Genomic DNA, 22,073 nt, shown 5'->3' with positions numbered 1-22,073 from the left:
TTTAAGGTTTATTGAAAGAAAAGAAGATCAGCCATATGCGTACCAACTTCCCAATATCTGGAAACAAGAAGTCCTTACAATTTAGAAGAGCTTGTTCTAGATTCCGGTCCCTTACGATTAAGTCCTAAAGGAAACAGACTGAGTAGTCTTTGATTCTGGTGGGAATAAACATGCTCAGCTGGTGTGTGTGGGTCTGGGCTGTTGGTGCCTGCCTACTGCCAGGAAGGCTCACTCTGCGCTGAACCTGTCACTGGCTGCTGGCATTTCATTTATGACTCTGAAATGCTGATACACATTTTTGTTCTGAGAAAACACGCTTTTCTGTCCACCATCACTATGATGGCACTGCTAACCTCTTGATTCTTATGGATGATAACTTTCCCATATAACCTGTTATTTAACATACAGTCATATACTTGTAGAGAGCTTCATCCAAATGTTTACTAAATGAAAGGAAAAGTATCTTGCTCACAATAGGATAGGTTTTTAATCCATTTTAATAAGGTGCACTGCAAATCTATAGGATTGTGTTGATTTCGTAGCTCAGCTACTTCAGGTTTATTATAGTTTGGGGGAGGCTGGGTTTTTTTATTGGTTTGTGCTTTATATTTTGGTTTTCGTTGGGGTTTTTTTTGGTTTTGGTTGGTTGGTTTGGTTTTTTCCCCCTTTTCTTTTTTTTCCTAGTATGGAGAGCCATAATGAAAATAATTCATAAAAATTTTGGGGGACCTTCAGATAAAAGCACCAGAGCCAGTCTATTCAGAAAGCTCAGCACCCACAATCAGTTAAGGGGATGCAATCGCTTTGTGGGATTGATTCATTAGTAGTGAGTGGCAAAATCCCCACTGATTTCACAGGGGATGTGATCTCATTGTGCATGTTCAGATGGGCTCATGTTTAGGTTACACAGCTCTTTGAAAATTTGTCTAATGGAATTTCAGTGGCTGCTGCTGAGAGCTGAGCACTTTTAGAAGACTGGTCCCTACCTAAGTATCTACATAAGAATCTGATTTCTTTCGAAAATCTGTCTTCCCATAGGCAGTGCTTATCACTTGAAAATCTGGGCTTGTCTCAAATTCTGATTTTTCATAAATACCTCATGGACAGTGACTGTTATTATCAACAAAGCACCACTGAAGTTAGTGCTTTTAAAATATGTAGGAAGTAGAAAGAAGTGTAGCGTATATAATTTGCTTTTGCTTTTTCTTATCTTTGCATAGTGCTCTCCAAGCAAAGTAAGAGCTCAGGCCTTTGCTCCTTCCTTTAGGAAAATGATTAAACTGAAACAGAACCTTGTCTGGAACAGAACACCAGGATTCGAATCTAAAGTCATAGCGTCTGTGAGTGTATTTCCTCCTATGAGGCAAACTCCTGTTAGGAGACTCTTCCTTGCTGCCTGTACCTTATTTCTGTAACACAAAGTCCAGTCGTTACCTGTTTTTTCCTTCATATAATGTCACCCTTTTGTGAGATGGCAATTTCCCAAGAAACAAAAAAATGTGATATTTTATGAAGCTGAAAAGGTGTTCTGATAGCAGAGTATGATGCTGCTCTGTGTAGTTACCCTTTATGGGCTTCATTTGATGCTTTTTTTCCCCTGAGATGCACGAGGGCTTGATTTGATTTTTCAGTTGCTCAGACATTTGGTACAACTATAATGAGCATTGCAATGAGATCCCTGGTGATTTATCATGGTTTGGATTCAGCTGTGTTCTCATTGTGTTGCCAGAGTTTTACAGACCTCCTTATGAGGCTGATTACTACCACAGAAGAAAACTGTAGGAAGCCTGGCTAGATCTGCATGATTGAAATATTTGTTAAGGTTTCATTATTTTTGAAAAGCTGTTCTACCTTTCCTGATATTAGCATATGAAATACTCTAGCTGAATGGGTCAGGTCTTTCAAATATAGGTTTCTATAATACAGTACTATTTCCAATTAATTATTTGCCTTACATGTGAATATAAGTGCAAAAGAAAAGAAAATAACACTTGTAAGACCAATATAGGCTAAAATGAAATATTTAAACAAATATGTGTATTTTTAAAAAGTTAATTCTTTTGCTGAATTCTGCTTTTGAAAGCTGAGGCATAAAGTCAGAATAAACATGTTTTTTAACCAGAGTGCTGCCAATTTATAATAATATGACTTGGAGCAGAATTGTGGTCTTTGGGGCCACATCTTAATGGGAAAAAACTATGTTACATGGCGAAAAATAATTTTTCCTTTTTCCCACCAAACATCCATGAGAGGAAGCTGGGCCAACAAAAAATAATAGGAATAAAAGTATAGGAATTATTTTGAGTACAAAGAGGAGGTGAGGGAGATTTTGACTCATAGGTTTTGCTCCACAGACTTTTGATATTTTGCATTAATGTAATTAGTGTTTGAGGAAGGAAGCGATCCCATAGTCACCATCGAGAAACAAGTAGTTCACATAAACGTGCAGGCAAGTCATATGTTCTTTTTCATAAAATGAATTTTAATGTTATAGAGTTTGGTTTTATTTTTGGTGCTTGACAGACTGAGGATGGATGAAGATCACCTTTGCTATAAGAGCGCATAGGCTCTTTTCTGCAGAGATGGGAAAGGTGCTACCTACAGCTTTTGCAGATCCATTTTGTTATCTTTGGAGTAAAGTTGAACCAGGAAATTGAACTGGGATATCCCTTTGCCTGGGTTAGAGGTCTCACCATGAATGTAATAAATAAAAGAACATAACTACATATTATAAAGAGACTAAGCACTGGTCCCAGATGTAACATCTCAGCTGTGCAAGAGATAAGTAAAAATGTATCTTTAAACTTGGTCCTTTGTGAATATGGAAAGGAGGTTAATACTAGTTTACAGTTTAGAAGTGATAAATTCTGTTTACATGAGTTTACCAACAACAGCGCTTCTGATTTCTCTTCACGAGAGACTGTGGAGTGAAGGGGGGTGTCTAAGCCCGGGGTCAGTGTAGGTTGTACATATAGTTTCCACAGAGAACTCCAGCTTTTTCTCTGTCTCTCCATAATGTCCAGTCATTATGGTACTTATGCCTTTTGTTCACTTGCAGCAGCTCTGGAAAGTCCTCCTTCAGCCTCCTCAACAGGGCTTACCAAAAGAAAAGAGAGGTCAGGGAAGGAGGAACCTGAGACTTTCCACCAACACACAGTGGGTTTTATTGCCTGGTTCTGGACAGATCCTCTGCTCATCATGAAGGCTGACTTAGATATCATTTGGAGATAATTTGGGAAACTCTGGCATCCTGCACATTACCTTGCACATTGAAGAACAGACACTGAGATGTTGCAATGCCTGTTTTCATAATACTGGGCAGTTAAGCCTTTAATTGTTCCCAATTTATACTGAATATACGGTGAGAAGAGGACCAAGAACAGTGACTACAACATTAAAGCTTGGGAAGACTTCACTGAGACAAAAAGCATCAACGGCAGAGCTCTCACAGAAATAGGTACCATATAGAGAAAAACATCCAAAATATTTTCATTAGTATGGTGTGACAATTTTGAGGAAAGAACATGTATTAACAGTCTAAATTATAAAGAAAGAAAAACAGTGCAGAGTTGCACACAAGGCAAATTGATCAATGAATGTAGAGGAGATGTTTCTACAAAATGTGCTGAGAAGTCTTTCTTGTTAAATTGAATTTGGAGTATGTCCCAGGTACAAAACAATGTTAGCCAGAGTGTTCCAGATGGATATTATCCTGCGCCAACAGCTAACTATATCAATGCTTTTCATTGACTTTGGTGCCGCAGAATGAAATGGCAGCAAAATGTCCAACATATGATTCCTTTTATTAGTACTGATGCCATAAATGATACTTTCCCTCACTACCAACTCCTAGTAATTAGTATTCACCACCACCGGTACTGTTTCCACCTGTCAAATTGTGAGTCTTGTTCATTAATTTGATATTTTACCAATAAGCTCTGCAATCTGATTTAATCCATACTCTTTTCTGTAGCTACTGCTTCATTCAGAAAAATTGAACCAGTGAGGAAATAGCTAAAGTTTTTAATCACAGTTAAAATTACAATAGTAATTTCTAGAACTAGAACCACCGACTGTATATATTATATTAATATGAATTCCTCAGTCTGACAGAAAAAAATACCAGGAGGGAAATCCAAAATGAATAAAAGCTTGATGTGCAAGCATGGAAGATATACGGTCTGTATTAATGCATGTTGCTGTAAAGACTCCTGGATTTTTCACAACTCTCTAAACACACTGTCATTTCACTTACTATAATCCCAGGAGGCATAGCTAGCAGATAATTATTTTTGATAACTCTTTCTTTCCCACCCTGGAGCACTTTTGTGTATATACTGAATATATTTACCACTTCATTATTTAGCAGCCATTTGTCTTACCTATAATTAGTAGTTAAATAAGTGAAAAATACCAAACAGACTTTTAATAGAAACTTAAAAATACACACAAGCTGCTCTACTAGTCTCGATCCTTATGGGAAAAAATAAATAAGTAAAACGTATTCTGGAGAAGTAAAATCAAATCCTGACTGACAACTTTTGTGTCTGTTCAAGCAGATACAATTTTGAAATTACTGACATATTGAGTTCTCATCCACCTTGGAAAAAAATGGATGTGTACTGAAAATGCTGACAAACCCCTTTTGATTGTGTTGCCATTGGATGCAGATATAATTAAGTCCCAGAATAAGGTACAGCATGTTAGTGATACAACCTGTCAGTAATTTTGGAATGATTTATGATCTGCAGCTAACAAGAGAGCACCAACAGGACGAGCCATATTGCACACATTGTTTAGAGGAAACATTTTCCACTGAACGTTAAAGGGAAATGTTATCGTTAGGTTTCCTAGATGAGATCTTTTCAAAGATTTAGTTACCTACAGGTACAAATAGGTGTCTGGTATAATTCTAAAAGACTGTAGGTAACTCGGTACCGCTTTTTTTAGTAAGCATCAAGTACCTATGAATATAAAAAGCTCAAAAGTGATGCGGTGCACAAACAAAACAGAATAAAAAAGCTTTTGTTTTCAGTTTAAATGAGTGTTGGTAACATGATTTGCACAAAAATAGTAAGAAGTTAAATACAATTGAAAAGTGTCCACTTCTCTAATACTAGGTTTCAGACAGCTAGTAGTTTGGCCTACTAGCAGGTGGAAAACATGATTTATGATATGTCAAGAAAAGATAGTAGTCATAATGAATAACTCAAATCAAGGGGGCTCTTAAGGAAGATAAGATAATGGTTAAATACCTTATCATATTACATTGTCAGCAAGAAAACTTACCAGAAAAACATGTAAAAATCACTTCAGTCAACCTTTAATATTCAATGTGTTCCTCCCTCCCCTTCCTACTACAGTTTCTCTTCTCCCACTAAATTCTGAAAGATTCTCATCTGCCAATTTAGGTCCTGTTACACGTTGCTAGATTGTGTCTGTTTATGTAGTATGTTTCTATACATATATATATATATATATGTACTTGTTCTTGGTTTTCATAAAAACTGTAGTGATGTTACACTATTTGAATGAGAGAAGGAAAAAAATCATTAGAATTTATTTTATTGAAAAAAACCAGGATATACATTGCTTATTTCACTGTGAAAATTAGCCTGTGAAAGCAGCTGGCTCATGATCTGATCCTTTAAAAAGACCAGATGACAGCCAGGTAGCCCAGGAAAGACTAGTCGGAGAGCCGAGCAGGTATAACACATCTTGAGGGAGACTTTGTAATAACATTCCCCAAAAATGTTATATCACTCAACATGGTACAAGGGCAAGAAATATAGGTTTTATCACAAGTAGTGATACACATTCCAGCGATAGCTTCCACTTTGTCTGACGTCATTTGTACAATGAAAAGAGGCATTTTATAACAAATAAGGTGGGGTTTTTCTGGGGTTTTTTTAAGCAGAAAAAATGATTTTTTTTCTTTTTTATGCTCATTGAAAAGTGCAACATACCAAATCTTGATGCCTTTTTGAGAAGAAGCCAGGGAATACAATTTCTTTTAGAACAGAACACTCTGCAGTTCCAGGGACATCTTGGTATGGATCCAGACAAAGCAGTTTAAACTGTGCTCTAGATTTCCACTTCAGCTACTTTTGTTTGGCCCAGTTATAAATAGCATCCTGAGCTCAGCTTGGGCTTTTTATCAAAATAGACCAGCTGTGATTTTGGTAACATAATTCATTCGTGTGCCACTTCTGATAAAACTTTTTGCCCAAAATACAACCTAGGTCATATCACCTGTTTTAATATTAAAGGAAGTTCACAGTAAATTGTTTCTTGCTTCAGTTTATCTTTACCAGCACTCTATATTTTGTGTCAAGAAACAAAATCAATGGATGCACAACAATTTAATTGTTCTGGTAAATATTTTTCAGTTCAGTTCCAAGATAGGCACTGCTATTTACTGCATAGCTTCTCTTCTCTTCTGCCTTTTTGATCTTCCTGCTCTTATTATATTACATTAATTCCAATACCCATTTGCACTTCTGATCAGACTGTGTTCATTCCCTCTTCCCATTACTTGAGAATAAGTAAAGTGTGGTGTGTGGGGGGGTGTGTGGGTGTTAGAGAGAGTCCTTTGTATTTACTAAGTTTTAACTTATCTTTATTCTTTTGCCTTTTATTGATGCTGTACAAAATTCTGTAAGCAGTGAAAACATTCCCTTCAGCTTTGTAATGTACAAGTACATATTTCAGAGTAGTTATACTGCAATTACACATTTTGACGAGAAAGCACTTACATTACTGGGAATAAATAAAGTGTAACTATAATCTTTGTAATGCAACCTGGGTTCTAATAGCTATTAAAAAAAATTAAAATATCAAATGGAAAATAATAAAGGCATCTGTCATATAAATATAATTCAATTTCTGTGAACTGGAGTTACAAAAAGCCAAAACAAAACGAAAGCAAAAAACCTACCAACCCCCCCTTCTAAAATGTAACTATATTGTATCTTACATAAAACTACCATGTAATTGAAATGAATGTATTAAATTTGTTTTAATGGCATTACGCTTCAATGAGTGTAATGAAAAATCTCATTCTTGCAAGGTCTTGAACTTCCAGTATGAAGGGCAGCATCCCTCTTGGCAGCTTGCAGCCTGCAAGGTAAAGTATTTCAGACTTGAGTAAAATCATTAGTCCTGATTATTCACTGACAGGGCTGTAAAAACAGAGCATTTGATTAACACAGCAATTGTACAAGTGTCAGCATTTTACAGCATGTTGCTTTTACACTTGTCCTCTCAAGTAATAAATTATTTCTCAGATTAAATTATTTGCACTAATCTAGGCCTGTCATCTACTTTTTGTTAATACCTGTGTGAATAACTTATTCCTTTTCTTAATACAGTAGCTAAAATATTCATTGTTTTAGAAAAAGTGGATTCTGTTTTGCCTTTGGTCAGGAATTATCATTGTATATTTGAATGCAGCAGACAACAAGAATACTCATTGTAGACATTAACCTGGGAAATTACTTGCAAAGACTAGGGCTCGAGAGGTTAACATGTCTTTAACAGGAATAGCATAACTATTTTTCAGATTATAGACTTGTTGACATTTTCATCATTTGTAGAACAGTGATTTTCACTCTGAAGTTCAAAGTACTTAATTTTCACAAGGATTTATGTATGCATGTATGTGTAACCTTCTATTCTATAAAACTTTTACAAAACAACTGCACTTTTCTGCAGACTTTGTAAACTGCATGCAAACTATTAAAACAGACGTATAACACTTAGTCTTAGTTTTTTGACTGGTGTGACCCAAAACAACTAACCAATTAGTATGACTGACTGTCAGAGCTGCAGCATGCAATTTTGATCACGTTGATAGATATGTAGGTGCAAAAATTCAAAAGTAACAGATGAAAGGTTGTGATGAAAATTCTGTAAAATAATAATTCATCACTATCAGCCCAGGATTTGTGCTTGATTTTTTAGGAAAAAATCTGCCATCAGGGTATCTACAGAAATACAGAGCTGCTTCATGAAGTGTTATTCCATAGAGCTGTACAAGGTTAGCTGAGAATTAGTTCATTGGGATAGAGTCATGCTCATTGCTGTGCTTAACAAACAGTTTAGTCCTTTTAGGGAACACTGGAAATTCCTCCTCCTCTGCTTGTTGAAAAGGAGGAAAGATAAGAGTTCAGGGAAGCACTTTAGGCTGTAAAGCCTGAGTGTGCAAGAAACACCTCCATTGGCCAAAGCTGGGGAAGACTCCCTGCTTAACACGTTCTTTCCCTGTAGCAAGAATTAGCTTTCTTCACTGGGAAAAAGGTGTTTCAAGGATGCTTCAGGATCTTGAGTATTCCAGAACAGGGATCTGAAGGTCTGATGAGGTGATATCCCTCACGATTTGGTTTTTCGTTTGGCGCCAGGTTTTGAATCAACTCTTGAGAGTGTTGTGGTTCCTGTAAGAGGATTAGACTACTATAGAGAAGACAGTGCTGCTGACTTGCTGGTGTACAGAAGTTTAAAAAAAAAGTAGAAATTGTGCTGTGAAGTCCTATATTACTTGCTATAAATGAGCAGCAACACACACTTTAATGAGTATGTGAGCATCTGAACAACGCTATGGTCTTTCTAAATGTGCACAAAACCTGGAGCTACTTTACTGAATTCATGAGTAACATTCATTTTTGTTGGTGTGACTAAAATTAAATTTGCTACACAAGTTTAGTTTCCATTATCATCCTCAAAAGTATAAAGCTTACCAGTACAGGAGATGAGTTCTGTGCTGTTGTTGTTAAAGCTTTTAAAAATTATGCCTTGGTTGCTAACAGCTGGCAATCAAAATCCCTTTCTCCTAGGAAAGGCATACTGCTCTATGCCATGCAAACACAATGCTTCCACGGGAGTCCAGCAGATAAAACAACAGAGCTGGAGTAAGAACAGTAAGGCTATTCCCAGTTTTGCCATTGATATTGTATTTTGTATGAAATCCTTATCTCTTTTTGCCTCAGAATTGCAACTGTGTCTTCATTTCATTCTCTTCTCTGCACAACTTACTGTTAACATTCTGTGCTGCAAACTAAAAGAACTGTCAAAACATTTGTTTATTTAAAAACTGCAATTCTAAGAGCTCTGAGAGTTTTGCCTGCATTGTAATTGAAATATACCTGTCTCTCTCTATATATCTATCTATCTATCTATATATAACCCCCATATTTGAATTATGAAGTCATGGTTTCAGTTAATGGCCACACAGCTATTAATTTCCTCTATTATCTATTGGCATCCATTTAAACATTCTGCACTCATTTGATATAAATGTAGATGTCAGAAATCTGGTGTTTCTACAAGGTTTCCACAGTGATACGGTGCTGATCAAATTCAGAGCTTTGGCAGAGGGTTAGCTGGTCTCCAGCTGCCTAGCCAAAGAGTGAAATGGCATCATCATCACAGAGTACCATCTCTTCAGTGCGTAAAGTACTCATGATTTCAGTGAGTGTCTCAGCACATTTCACTGTTTTTTGGGGGTTTCTGCCTTTTATAGCACCCTAATTGAAAGATAAGAAGAAAAGGAATTTTGTTAAAGTCACTTTAAGTGATTTCCTGTAGCGATGAGGTCTGAACTAAGAACAGATATGGTTGTGTCCCTATTAAAATAGGTTCTTTCACTGTATTTAACAGAACATAAACCAGACCCCAGTTTGGTGGCTGTCATGTTATCACAAAACTTGAAGTCAGTATGAGATGCAAAGATAAAATCAATTTCCAATTGTTTTAAGAGAGCCATAATGAGATAACAGTACAAAAACTTCATAACTGAGATGTAATAAGTAGTCCAAATTATGTAAATGTAGACATGAATGAAATGATCGGTAAGGATGAAAAAATTAGAAGCTGGCAGTAAGACAAAACTCTTAAAAATCTTGTCACAGTTAATCTTATAAGGATAATGACACCCCCATACCTTTCCTGGTTCCCCCTGCTACTTTCCTGATACATTTCCTTCACCTGCCTCCCAACTTCCTAAACTTTTAGTAGTTGTATTTTAGTACTATAAATAGTACTTCCCTGATGTTGTCTCACATAGTTTCTTTTGTTTAACTTCTAATAAAGCTGACCTGTGTTCTGGTTTAGTGCTTAAAAAACTGCAATTTTGTACTACGTTATAAAGGACTGAAATTCATGGATAATTTTGTCACATTTTTAATTCTGGTGTACTTATGAATGTTTAGATCAAGTCTGTTGATGCTGATGGTTACTTAGTTTAGATTGCAACCTGAATTGCATAGAAAAGACTCAACAGGTTAAAGGTGAAGCCATGATGTATCATTATGCTCTGCAAGATCCATTGTTCAGGAAGAGATTTATTCCAGTTACCTGTTCTTAATTCGCTTAATTGAAATTGCTTGCCGTGAACAATTTTAACATAAGCCTTGAAGAGATCTGACTAATGACAACCTGTATCAGTTGCTATAGGGTAGAAATGAATAATGTAGTGTACATATAGCCAACGGCTAGGATTTGTCACCATGGCTTTGCAAACAGGAATGTGTTTCACTTCACAAAAATATCATAAGGAGAAGTAACGTTTTCAAGGCCTTTTTATCAACGGTGAAACTTCAGTGTGCCTTTCCCAGGACACAGCATATGTTCTCAAAGCAGGAAGGTATTAATCTGAATACAAAACCGCAATTTCTCCAGTTAGCTACAACTAAAGCCTAACAATTTTGATGCAGAAATAAGCTGTTATTCTGAGCAAATGCATCTGAAATGTAAATATAGTAATTACAGTAAGGATTTTGCTGAACACTAAAGTGTTATTCCACTGATTTCTACTGATTTGGTTTTTTCGTGACATTCATGTCTTGTTGAACTTACATGTCATCTCATGTACGGCCAATTTAAATTTTTGTTTAGTCCAGTGCCTGATTCCCCTCACAGCACCCTGTCTTGCTGATTTTAACCCATCCTTGTATGTCTTACATTAGTTTTTGGAGATACTGTTAACATGAAATAGGACTGCTGAAGGCAAATAATTTATTAAAATTCTATTCATTCTGTATCTACCTTTTATTCTTTGCTATTCCTTTTCCTGCCAATGCAAACTACTTAGGCATAGGAGGACACACTCTGAGATCCCCACGAGCCCACAGTTGTTGCAGAAACATCAGGCATTCCCTAATTTCCTCACTCCATTTCAAAAGCGTACTTATCCTGAAGCATATGAATATAGCTGTTTAACTGATTAAAGTTTATCTGCCAAAAAATGTGGTATGTAGAGCAATAACAATGTAAGAAGATTGGACTAATAATCTGCTGTCAACAAATAATTGGGAGTCTCCTTAGCAACAAGAACTAAAATGACTTGGCTATTCTTGATTTAATTGAAAATCAGTGACAAACTATTTTGTTCAAATAATTTACTTCTGTTTCTTGTATTTGGTGAGTGTGCAGCCCATAGAATAAATATAAATTGATTTAAAGAAAAATTCTAAAAGCCATCAGATAAAGAAATATGTTTAGATTGGGCATAAGGAAATACATTTAAATGTGTAATTATGGATTTGGTTTAGCAATGGCTACATTTCCAGTTTTATGAATTCTCTCATCAAATGTGTCTCACTTAGAAATTCCATTTAATGTTGCACTGGGCAGTTACCATTGGGCTGTTTTTAGAGAAGTACATAAAAGATGTAACAGAAATGCCTAACTAGCTATTTAGAGGACTCTGAAGAAGTTTTGTTCTGTGTTTTTATCCATTATTTAAGAAAGTAGCTCTCATTCTCTAATAAAAAGGCATTTGCTAACAACCAACAGCTACAGGTTATTGCTGTTTAATTCTGAAATAATTTTACAGCAAATGATCACGTGATAAAATAAAATTAGTATTATTAAAATGTTTCTTGTTCTCTGTTAACTCATATGGAGATCTGTAGCAACTTATATGGTTTTCACCAATTTTACTTATTATTAAAATTGGTATTCTAAATTTTTAAATTCATGTTTTACTTCCATTCAGAGGGATTCATTCTGGAAAACTGCATAAGTGCCTTAAGAGTATACATCACAGTTATTAAATTTTCTGAGACCTGATTTTTTTTTGTAAATGTCATCTAGATTTCAACCTACACAGACAACCAATGACTTTGTGACTGTTCATGTAACAGAGGAGAATCTTCTAGCAATGATTAAAAACTTAAGTTATTTACTTGTTGGCTATGAAGATGGAGAAAATACCATCCGTCTGTGTAAAGAAGTTCAAAATTCAGAAGACTTTCAAGAAAACCATGTTCCTGGGGTATAAGAATGGTTCATTATAAACCTCTTTGGGAATCTGTGTTTGCTCCAACAACCTCTCTTCATCAAATAGCCTTCCTCTCCAAGAGATATTATAAGCAGAATACAGAATTTTAGAAAGCCATGAAGAGTCAGCGAACAAAGATACTTAAATTCTCTGATTACCTGATGAATACCTGCCTTCATGGAGATTACAAAGTCAGTGTAGGAGTACTTGAGCCACATCAATCCTTTTTGCTCGAGCTCTGGCCTACTAGTAATGAATGCTCTTTTTTCACCTGCAACACCTACATAGGTGCTACATGTAACATGCATTTGAGACGGTTAAAGTAAAAGACAAGAAATTGGGCCTAAGAACACTCCATTTAAGAGATATATTCTTTGCCTCATGGTTGCTGAAATCAGCAATTACAGCTTTTGTTGAAGTCTATGTTATGTCTGTACCTGCATTATGCCTGTATCAGCCTTCAACTTGTGGCAACAGCAAGTGCTTGAAGACACTCTAGCTATGAATATCTATGGGATGATTAAAAAAAAAAAATGTAGCAGCACTGGAAATGTATAATACAGAATTTCTTAATAGGTTCACTTTTGTCTTTTAAAGTATCTGTCTTAAGCAATTTACTACATCTCAACGACAAAGTTACCTAGTTTTGGGTTTTGTTTTATTGTACAATTTTTATTAGTTATTGTACTGTGTCCATAAACTCTACTCCTAGACAGAACAAGACATAGTAAAAGTGTCATATTCAATTGAAATATCACACTGTGGTGTAGCCACAACTATAAACGAAAGCATATCCAAAATGTTCCATATTTGAAAAGGTCAAGCTAGCGAAAGAACAGTTCAGGAACAGTTACTATATCAGTGGACCTAATATAGCAATGACTGTCAAAACAAGAATTTAATCAAATAAAAAAATTAGGTATTAGTCCTATTAACTGAGTAGAAGTACAGCTATTTCAGTGATTAAGTTCAACAACATATGATATTATGCTGGTCTCTTCATTGATTGCTTTTCTAGCTGGGTTGTGAAACCAAGGAAAAGAAAAAAAGCTCTTTCTAATTGTCTTGTGGTCCCTGCTTATTTCTCCATAAAGATCTCTTTTCTGCAGTAAGACTCAACCATTATTTTCTGTTGTAGTTCAGAGAGGTTTTGACTCCTTTTTGGAATCAGGTAAGAAGTGTGGTGACTTCCTCTACCCAGAAAACTCTGTGAGTGCAGAAGTAACTATTCAAGTATTCTGGTTTTGAATGATGGCTAGAATTCAAGGACATGTCCAAAATAAAACCAGTTTAATAAAAAGACCTTTGATATTTGGTTTTCTTTTCCATATTTCTAGGAAATGTATTTTGTATTTTATTAGAATAGTCACTAAGCTTGACATAAACCTAGATGGATTTCTTGTGTTACAGAAATGTTGTATATTTTTGTTTAGTTATTTTTACGTTCTTAGTCTGTCTCTAGTTGCTGTTGCTGGTTTGGTTTCTCTCCTTTGTTGTTGTTGTTGTTGTTGTTGTTGCTAAAATTTAAGGAAGTACTACTTTTATTATTAAGTGTGCACTTCAGTTCATTTTAGTCTTTGGATACCTCAATCTTTAAACAGATTTATAAGAATCAACTAAGTTAAAGAATGTATAGCTGATGAACAATAGATATATGTGAACTGTCATTGGAATTTTACAGTATGTTCACAATATAAAGTTTATCTGGAAGGTTTTCAAAATAACAATATGACATCATGACTTCTGTCCCATTTTTTTTCTTTTCTTTCCCTAAAAAGATGTAAAGTAAACTATATATAACTATTTCTAAGCCATTATTTTGTCAAGGGATCAAGTTGTGTTTTAAATGTACATGGAAGGTGTAACATTGAATGAAAATTAAAAGGAAGGGAAACGAAAACCAAATGGAAGAAAACTGAAATATATTGGAAGAAATGGTGTTATATAGTGAAAGTTATTGAACAGCTTACAGTTCTTTCCAGTAGGTGTGGAAGGCTTTCTTCAAGCATGGGCATTAATACTTCAGGTCTCTGGATTTACACCACTTTGGATAGTAGTAACTCAAAGCAATCCAGCCAGTCTGTTTCAAAAATGTTGTATTATGGCTGGACTGGCCTGTAGTGAAACTGAAAAATAACATTAACATGGGGTAGGAAAAAGCTAAATGAAGTATCTTATCTACAGATGCAGTGAAGCATTGAAATGTAATCTGTACATTTAATTTGGAGCAGACAGGCTTGCCTCAGCTCTAACCTGTAAATTCAACGGGCAGATGCTCTGTTCTCCTTTGTACTATACCACCATGTCAAACCCAAGCAAAAGAATATTTTAGTATTGGCTAGCATGATCAGAAAAAGAAAAGAGAAAAACTTAAATCTTTATAATAAAAATTCATAACAAAAATTCTCTTTAATTGTTTGAAATCAGTTATTTTTACAGGACAGGTATTAGCCTTCATTTTCTTCCACTCACATGAATATGGGCAGGACTCACGTTAAAGACTATGAAACACAAAATTCTGAAGTTCAAGTGATCAGCTGTTGAAGCACGATTTTGCTTTAAGTATGTTCCATTATGTGCAAATTAAAGGTATTTTATACCTAGTTTGTTTTATGATGATATATTTTATAAAATATGTGTTCTGAGATTTCATTGCTCCTACAGCTTTCAGTACATCTGGGCTATTTCAGGTTTGTGAATGTTTCCATTTAAATGGTAGTGAAAAGTGGCAAAATATACAAATATGGTGCAATCTAATGGGTCTTTGAAGGTCAGAATGATTGAGAGAATGATGAGCTTTCTCCAGGCTAAGCAAACACAGATCCCTAAAGCTGTTCAAATTGTTCATTACTGACTGACATCCTAGACAACTATCATGAAATGAGTCGGCTTACATGGCTGTAATAAAGTAATAAATTGTTCTAGAGCATTTACTTCTTTAGTACATATATCTAAAAATGTTTTTCTAAAGAACCCAGGCTCCTGAGAAAAGAGGGAAAGTGTAGGGTAAGGAATACTTACATGTGGTGGAGGTGGATCAGGTTGAGGAGCACTTAGACTAAACATACCTAAGTAGGGGTCTGACAGGTTGCAGCCATGAGTTCCATAGGAGCTGGCTGTCTTTGCAAGACCGGTCTCAAGTATCTTGGAAAGCTCTGGGTGACTAGGACAGGTTCCTGAAGATTGGAAGAGAGCATATATCACTCCTGTCTTCAAGAGTGTCAAGAAGGAAGATGTGGGGAACTACAGGCCAGCCAACCTCACCTCAGTCCCTGGGGAAGGGATGAAGAAAATCCTCCTGGGAATTATTTCCAAACATGAAGGGCAAAAAGGTGATGGGGAGTAGTCAGCATGGTTTTGAAAAGGGGAAATCATGCCTGTCCAAACTCATTGCCATCTACAATGGGGTGTCTAGGTTGGTGGACGACTGGAGAGTGGATATTGCTTACCTAAGCTTCAGTAAAGCCTTTGACTCTGTCTCCCATAACATCATCATAGAAGAGCTGATAAAGTACTATGAGATAAGTGAGATGGATTGAAAACTGCCCACAGGATCAGGTCCTGAAGGTTGTGATGGGTAGCACAAAGTCAAGCTGGAGGCAAGACACTAGGTTGTACCCCAGGGGTCAATACTAGGGCCAGTCCTGTTCAACATCTTCATTAAAGATCGGATCACTGGGTTAGAGCGCACCTGCAGCAAGTTCACAGGGGATATTAATCTGGGAGCAGGGACTGACAGACCAGATAGTTTTGCTGCCATTCAGAGGGACCTTGACAGTCTAGAGAACTGTACTGAGAAGAACTTCACGAAGTTCAACAAAGGACAATGAGAAGTCCTGCACCCAGGGACAAATAACTCCAGGCACCAATACAACGTGGTGGCTGACCAATTGGAAAGCAGCTTTACCAAGATGGACCTTGGGGTCTTAGTGGCACTCAAGCAGACCAGCAATACGCCCTCACAGCAAAAAAGACCAAGAGTATCCTGGGCAGCATCAGGCAGAATGCTGACAGCAGGCTGAAGGAGGGGATCCTTCCACTCAGACTGGTGATGCTGCATCTGGAATTCTGTCTTCAGTTCCAGACTCCCCACTACACGAAAGACAAAGACTTATGGAATGAGTCCAGCATAAGATCACAAAGATTATTAAGGGACTGGAGAACTTCCATATGTGGAGATGCTGAGACAGCTGGCAGTGTTCAGTCTGGAGAAGAGAAGGCTCAGGGGGCTCTTATCCAAGTTCATGAAAAATTGATCGGTAGGGAATGAGGGAAATTGATCCAGACTCTTCTCAGAAGTGCCCACTGACAGAACAAGAAGGAATGTGCACAAAGTAAACACACAAAATTAAATCTGAATACAATAAATGCTTGTTTACTGTCACAGTGGTCAAACACTGGAGCAGGTTGTACAGATATGTTCTGAAAACTCTGTCTGTGGATACATTCAAAATCATAGAATCAAGGAATTATTTAGGTTGGAAAAGACCTTTAAGATCATCAGGTCCAACTGTTAACCCAGGACTGCCAAATCCATCATTAAAACATGTCTCTAAGTACCATTTCTTCGTGTTTTTTTAAACACCTCTAGGGATGGTGATTCTACCACTTCCCTGGGCAGCCTGTTTCCATGCTTGGCCACCCTTCCCATGAAGAATTTTTTCCAAATGTCCAGTCTAGACCTTCCCTGGCATAACCTGAGGCCATTTCCTTTCGTCCTGTTGCTTGTTACCTGGATGAAGAAATCTACCCCCACTTGCCTACAACCACCTTCCAGGTAGTTGCAGAGAGCAATAAGGTCGCCCCTTGCGCCTCCTCCTCTCCAGCCTAGACAAATCCCAGTTCCCTCAGCTATTCCTCATAAGACTTGTCCTCTAGACCCTCCACCAGATTCATTGCCCTTCTCTGGATGTGCTTCAGCACCTTTATGGACCTCCTGAAGAGAGGGGTCCAAAACCCAACACGGGATTTGAAGTGCAGCCTCACCAGTGCCCAGTACAGGGGGACGATCACTTTCCTAGTCCTGCTGGTCACACTGTGTCTGATACAAGCCAGGGTGCTGTTGGACTTCTTGGCCACCTGGGCACACTGCTGGATCACGTTCAGCCAGCCATCAAACAGCAACTCCAAGTCCTTTCCCACCAGGCAGCTTTCTAGCCGCTCTTCCCCAAGTCTGTAGGGTTGCATGGGGTTGTGACCCAAGTGCAGGACCCGGCAACGATCCTTGTCAAACCTCATACAAGTGGCCTCGGCCCATTAGTCCAGCGTGTTCAGATTCCTCTGCAGAGCCTTCCTACCCATAAGCAGATCAACACTCCTGACTAACTTGGTGGCATCTGCAAACTCACTGAAGGTGCACTCAAACACCTCATCCAGATTGACTGGCCCCAGCTTGGGAGCCCTGGGGAACACCGCTTGTGATTGGCCACAGGATGTGACCCCATTCACCACCACTCTCTGGGCTCAGCCCTCCACCCAGCTTTTTACCCAGCTTAGAATGCACCCATCCAAGCCATGATCAGCCAGTTTCTCCAAGAGAATGCTGTGGGAGATGGTGTCAAAGGCTTTACTACGGTCCCGGTAGACAACATCCACGGCCTTTGCCCCTTCTGCTACACGGCTCACCTTGCTGTAGAAGGTCAGGTTCATCAGGCACGACTTGCCTTTCACAAACCCCTGCTGGCTGGCCTGATCCCCCGGCTGTCCTGCACACGCCACTAGATGGCGCTCAGCATGAGCTGCTCCATGAACTTTCCAAGCACGGGGGTCAGTCTGACAGGCCTGTAGTTCCCCAGATGGTTCTTGTAGACCCTTCCTGCTCTTGTAGGTGGGTGTGACTCTGGCTAACCTCCAATTTCTGGGACTGCTGATAAATGGTGGAGGGGGCATGCGCTGGGATGTTGTCTTGAGCAGCCTGCTTTAGCTGACAGTGCCTGAACTGGGGGTCCTGGACTAGATGCTCTCCAGAGGTCACTTTCAATCTAGTGTATTCAGTAAGATATATACATAGCGTATATATAATATATGTGTAAATTTTATGCATATATATATAAAAAAACCCAACTTGTACACATATGACACTTTTTTTTTTCCTTTTCTTTGGCCATGGTCAAACGTGTATATAATCCTTCTAACAGGGCTTTGTAGTATAATTAATATCTCCGGCAATTACTAGTGATCTTTTGAAGGGCCCACAGGAGGCTTCCTTTGATTTCTGATAAACTCATTGACACTTACAGAGAGCAAACAAGTAACAGAAGATGTTTGTAATCATTTCCAGGAACGAGCCAAAAATCTAAAAGCATTACAGACCTGTGGATCCTCCTCACCAAGTTTTCTAGATCTGCATTTCAAGATCTGTATCTGTAAAAAGATAATGTGTCCACAATCTTTAAGTGAGCTAGGTACCTTTCACACACTTTGAAATGTCAGTTCAAATTTGTATTTCCTTTAACCTAGTAAACTAAGTCAGCAAACTTCATAATATTTACAGAACTGGATTTGTTATCCATCAAATAACAAATGTACTTTTAGACTTTTTCCTTTTAGTTCTCTCTGTGCGTTTCATGAGCATTTTAACTTTCTTTGTTATTGTTATAAGCTTTTTATGATCGAATGCCACCTTCCTTCCTTTAGCACTTCTTTTTCTCTTATTTCTCCAGGTTTTATTTTATTTCCGTCTTTTTAAAATTATGGTTATTTTGCCCTCATTTCATTTTACAGTTCATAATATGATGGAAAGAAGAGGCAGAAGAGGCTTGTATATTGCTTCATATGCATTTTGTTCATTTAGAGTTGCAAATACAGTTTCCCAGACTCCCACAATACGTGACTGCTACAGTCATGGGTTTCATGATAGCATTTCATAGAACACATTTGCTGATGCCTACCGCTTCTTTCTTTTTTATGTCTGTTCATCTCTCATTCAGGGGAACCTGAATCCACTAGAAAATGTTTTGGGTTTGGTTTGGTTGGATTTGTTTTTTATTATTATTATTCCCAGCATGTGTATTCTCCCTTCTTTTATATTCATTCATTTCTATTATTACAATATTTTTTAATCAATGTATTTGAAGCTGTTGGTTGTTAGCCAATGAATTTTAGCCCATGGAAGTAGCATAGAGATAATGACCCCTGAAAAGTTGCATCAGTTTATGTTTGCTTTGTCACTGCACTTCATAGAGTAGGTCAAAGTCTTAAATTTATGTCTTGCTAGTAAAATTAGAAGATATCTCTGTCCCCAATATTAGGAGTCCTATTTTCTTCATTAACAGCTCTTCTCAGCTATTTTTGTCTTCTGGTAATCTACTATGTCCCTTTTTCCCCACAGAAGTAATGAAAACGCCTGTATCGTTAATTATATATAGCTTACAGGTCAAAAAGGCAAGGTGGTGTAAATAACTTTGAAAAAAATTCCTTTCCTAGCACTTGATCATTAAACCTATTTTTTCCCTCTGCTCCTTCTTCTGCTTAACTTTATCATTATCTGTTTGCCATTTTTTCCAGATTTTTAATCTGTTGTGTTTATTTATAAACAGCCCCTAAAATTATTCAGATTATATTCATTGTCAATGACTTTCAAAAGAGACATAAAGTTGAGGCACCTGGGCTCTAAAATGATAAGGTCAATACAAGCAGATAAATAGAAAACAAAATTTAAATGGTTGATTTAGTTGGTGAGAAAAACATGGAGGGTAATGCCTTTCTATTAAAAAACCCAGCTAATTGTTAGCAAATAACATGTTAGCACAACCGTTATTAGCTTATAATCTTTTTCAGTCTATGAAAGGAAACAAGTCAGGGATATTGCTAAGAGTAATAAGCATACTCTCTTAATGAAATCTGCCAGAAGTGCCTAGGATTCACAAAGAAGAGCTCAGTGTTCCTTTGGCACTTGTGAGGCTGCACCTGGTGCTGTGTGACCTGTTGTACATGAGGGATAATGGTAAACAGAGGGGGTCCTGCGGAGGATCAACAAAATGCGCCATGGTCGGAACATGTGAAGTATAACAAGTACCTAACAGATCTAGGTTTGTGGAGCCTGAAGGGGAGAAAGCTATGGGGCAGGAGGTGGGGCAAAACTTTCTGTCTTCAACCCCCTGATGGACGTTACAAAGGAGATGGCTCCAGACTCTTCAGAGAGGTGCCCCACAAGAGGTGGTGAGGCAATGCACTGCAGCAAGGAGGAAGGCTTTTACCATCAGGGTGGTTCAGCACTGGCAGGCTGCCCCAGGAGGCTGTGGGGTCTCAGTCCCTGGAGGGTTTCATAGGTCTAGGAGACAAGGTCTTGGGTGGCCTCTGGTAGCTTTGGAGCTGGCCCTATTTGAACAAGGAAGTTGGACTAGAGAGACCCTCCTGGGGTCCCTGACAACCCAATTTATTTGGCAGTTCTAGTATGGTAAATAAGGCCTGCTAGGCATTTAAGAGCAGAAATAATAATCTGCAATAGCTTTTGTGAAACTGAAAGATTTTAGTAAAGGGCCCGCTGGGGTGGAGTTCAGGCCACCTCACTTCAGGGCCTGTAGTCTCACTATAATGCTGAGAAGACATGCTATATTTTGGTTCAGACCTTTCCTAAGTTGCAAAGTCTTTTTTTTTTTTTTTTTTTTCCCCCGATGTCTAACTCATTCTCCAGACAATTTCTTAATACTTGCAGGAAAAAATTTCTGTCTACTAATTCACCAGTACACCATGGGAATCCTCATTTTTATATACTTGTGATTGTTTACAGAGATGTTAAGTACTACAAGCAGTTAAAAGAACTTTGGCCTTTCATATAAAATCAGAACATTAATTTTTCAGAGCTTTGCATAAAGTTCACAGTATTTTCACTTAACAAATAAGATGAAGCTTGATGTGCTCATGCTTCACTAATATGAAATAATTAGATATCAGAAGAAAAGCAGTGAACTATAGCTGTATTTCCCAAACAGGAGTGTCATTCATTCATTTTCCTTCTTATTCTTAATACTGTATTCAAGTAGCTGTTCTTGGATATGGTTCTTTGTGTAAAAGTTAAGCTGATTATAGGAAACTTAGACTCTTAGGCACTTTATAGCAATACAGATTACAAATCCTCACCCTATCTGGCTTATTTTCTTTAGACCTTAGTCACTTATATTAAGTAAATTAGCTTTATAATATTTGTGAAGTGTTTATAATCTATGAGAAAGGAGCCCTTTGACATTACGTGTTTTCAAGAAACTTTTCAATAGTTGCTTTCTGCTTGTATAGCTGTTGCAGCATTTTAAAACACATTGACCCCTATGGTGTGAAATTTGTATTTTTCTTTTCTTTTGTAGCAGTAAAGAGGTAAAAGGTGAATAAATTTTTAGGTATGAAGCCTCAAATTTTTCACTGCCTATATATCCAGCCTAATGTTATACCATAAAAATATACAAAGTATTCGACATTTTAGGCCTGATTAATTTCTGTATCTTCATATCTCACTTGTCAAAAAAAATTGGAGTGCAGGGCAACAAGTCAGAATCTCCTATCAAGAACACTCTGTTTTTCCAGATATAGATGAAAGATTCATGAAGAAATCACACCTCCTTTTTATCAGAGTAGTGTAATTTACTTGTAAGTAGTACTTTTCCTACTCTAATTCATGTTTTAGGCTAATACTGCCTTAGACTGTAAGTTTTCACCATGGTCTGATCAGACAGTCTAGGACACACCGTTTTGTCATTTCTTTTTATTACTTTATGCAGTTAAGAGACTTTGGGAAAAAGTCAGTTTAATCATTGGTCTGAGTGTAAAATTGAATATCTCTATATATACTGTTGATATATGG

This window comes from Falco cherrug, chromosome 12 (genome assembly GCF_023634085.1).
Source record: "Falco cherrug isolate bFalChe1 chromosome 12, bFalChe1.pri, whole genome shotgun sequence".
NCBI lineage: Eukaryota > Metazoa > Chordata > Aves > Falconiformes > Falconidae > Falco > Falco cherrug.
The sequence above is the reverse complement of the archived record's forward strand: the minus strand, read 5'-3'. Positions refer to the sequence as shown.